We start from the raw sequence: 3,343 nt of genomic DNA, 5'->3' as shown, positions 1-3,343 counted from the left end.
TAATTAAAAAAAAAAAAAACAACCCAAAAAATCTGCTTTTGTAGTTTTTCTTACATTCCATTTTACACTCCTGTTCTGAAGCTGGAGTATATCTCCACTTCATACCCCCAACGATATGCGATAGTTTGTACTGGAAAAACACCTAGATATCTCATATGAACAGCTCTGCTGAGTCAGATGAAAGGTCCGTTTAGCCCAGTATGCTGTTTCCACCACTGACCACAAGAAGACACCCACAGAAGAATAAAAATATTACAAGAATATATCGCTTCCTGAATCCCTTCCAGCTCTGGGTCTTCCTGAACAGAAAGTTTACATATTATTTCAGCCTTCCTCAGGTTGAAGATCTCTAAAAAACTGTTATCAAGACAGGAATTCTTAGACAGCAGTCATGTGTCCAGTGGTACAAGTCACCTTTCATGGACCCTTCAGAAGTATTCCATGGTCTCACAGGAAACTTTGAGAAATCGCAAGCTGAAAACCATGGACCTACATATACGGGATACAAGAAGCATCTTTGTTTCACTACGAGGTTAAGAATGAAGTAAAACTTAACTCGGAATAGAACTCAAGTTTTCACACTAACTGTTCATGATCATATTCATGCAATAAGCTTCTCATCAAATGCTTCCCATATATTTGGGAGAGAACTTCGCAATCTCTCCCTTGTTCTTCCTAGCTCTCTCCATTGTTTCCACTGAAAGGTTTGTTTCAGCCCGCCTATCTCAACGCATCATACTACATCATTCAACTAACTGAATCATTTAATGTTCAAAAGTACTTATTAACACATTTTTGCTTAGTGCATGCATAGCGAGTCATACTGCAAAGAAAAAAGCCTGTAACACTTATCTTGAATTCCAGTCCTTTTTTCTTCCTGTTTATTCTTTGCATTCACTAAGAAAAAAAACATTTGCTCACGTGAGCCGTCAGAGACACGTGAACCATAATTTAAAGCATCATGACCAGCAACCTATTTATTATTCAGCAGAATTCCATGGCATCACAGACTTGTGTGGTGCCTACCACTGAAGAACTATCACACACACAGAAAAATCCCATCAAGGACTCAGAGAATTCAACTGATCTTGAAAATGATCTTAGGCTCATGCAGGGAGCCTAACAGTTCCTAAAGAAACAGAACAGATTTTAAATTATCTCAAAAATTTTTTGAATTAAAGTTAATGTTTTCATCTGCGTAATTATAGTAGTAAAGACTTCAACAGATGTTGAAATAAACAAATACATATCTTTATTCTGTTGATGTCCCTAAATACAAAGCTATTTTATCAGATCATTTTAGAGGGTTCAGTTAGGGAATACTGGTAGAAGATTTTAAGAATAAAATGATTATTCTGAAGACAGCAATTACCTGAAGCAGTAATTGTATTTTCATTATAGGCTTTTACTATTTTGCCTGTACAGCTCTGAATAACAGCATATCAAACCAGTAAGCTCTAAGTTCAGGCTTCTTATTTGCACTCACAGTTATTTTTACTAGTGATGAACTGGAACAATCACATTTAACATTTATTTTCATTTTATGGCAACAAAATAAGAGTGCCACGGGGGTGAAATTTTGTATCTGAACATTTAATTACTGAGAACACTAAAGAGGTCTGGAACTTCAGTACTTACTTGTCATATAGATATTCTTCACACTTCTGAAAAAAACCCACCAGCATTCACTCTAAACTATACATGCCCATTGAAGCTACAGCCTTAGACATACATATTCAGATTTTTAAGATGTACATTTTTCTATCAGTTTTCTAAAGAACTGTGTTCCTCTTTAAAAACTTTACTGGATCTTTGACAATTATTACAGAAATTACTTCAGCATAACAATATACGTGAATAATATTGTTACCAAACTTGAGAATAGTCATCTTGGGTCACGAAATAGGGAATATTAATCCTAATTTCACACACTAAGTTCCTTTATATTCTGTTAATCAGTAGGTGGTTTTGATTTTCATCTCCCATCCCTCCCTATTTCTACCTTTTTTAATCTATCAGCTCTAAACACGAGTATCCCATTTTCTTAGAAAAAATGACGACACCAGTACTAACTCTGGTAGAAAACTTACTTCATCTATTTAGAATAAAACCTGGTATTTTCCCAGTAAATGACAAAAGCATACTCAGTAAGCTGATGAAAGATACCTGGTCCTTCTCTTCAGGCACCAAGAACTATCCATCCAAGCAAGTGTCGTGGTAGGCTATATCCCAGCCAGCAGCTAAGCACCACACAGCCGCTCACTCACTCCCCCCCCTGGTTGGGATGGGGGAGACAATAGGAAGGGTAAAAGTGAGAAAACTCATGGGTTGAGATGAAGACAGTTTAATAGGTAAAGCAAAAGCCGCACGCACAAGCAAAGCAAAGCAAAGCAAGGAATTAATTCACCACTTCCATCAGCAGGCAGGTGTTCAGCCATCTCCAGGAAAGCAGGGCTCCATCACGCTTGGGAAGACAAATGCCATCACTCCAAACGTCCCCCCCTTCCTTCCTCTTCCCCCAGCTTTCTATGCTGAGCATGATGTCATATGGTATGGAATATCCCTTTAGTCAGTTGGGGTCAGCTGTCCCGGCTGTGTCCCCTCCCACCTTCTTGTGCACCCCCAGCCTCCTTGCTGGTGGGGTGGGGTGAGAAGCAGAAAAGGCCTTGACTCTGTGTCAGCACTGCTCAGCAGTAATGAAAACACCCCTATATTGTCAACCCTGTTTTCAGCACAAATCCAAAACACAGCCCCATGCTAGCTACTATAAAGAAAATTAACTCTATCCCAGCCAAAACCAGCACAGCAAGACACAATTTCTAAAGTCACTTCCGTTAGATCTTTTTTCTGTCATGAAGTATCGTTTCCCAACAGAAAGGACATTAAAAAAATGCTTGAGTTGAGGCTATATCCTCTTACAGAGTTAGCCATTTTTCATTTTATATTGCCTTTTAAGGTATATAGACTGTCCATTCATTTCTTTCTTCCACCACTTTAAATCCTAACTCCGAAACCCATTAGCTGACCTTTATGTTTCTAAGAGGATTTTCCTAACTCAGGCTTCGCCTGCGCACAGAAGTCGACAGTGATTTTCCACTAGGTGCTACACCAGACTTTTTTCTCCAGTCTATTTCATCCCTCGTACACGGGGATCGAAGCGTGTAGATACCTCAGGGAACCAACAGAGTGATTTATAGGTAAACTGCTGTTTTTAGGAATTGCATCGTACCTACAATACCGTCGCCGCACCGCTTCCACTTTAGAAGGCATTTGCGGAGGTCGATCCAATGCTCTTTGGCCGCTTCCAGCGGGCAGGCAGGCAGGCGTACCTACCCCGCCCGCC

The sequence above is a fragment of the Aptenodytes forsteri genome, unplaced genomic scaffold (assembly GCF_000699145.1).
Source record: "Aptenodytes forsteri isolate BGI_AS27 unplaced genomic scaffold, ASM69914v1 Scaffold119, whole genome shotgun sequence".
NCBI classification, from domain to species: Eukaryota; Metazoa; Chordata; class Aves; order Sphenisciformes; family Spheniscidae; genus Aptenodytes; species Aptenodytes forsteri.
The sequence above is the reverse complement of the archived record's forward strand: the minus strand, read 5'-3'. Positions refer to the sequence as shown.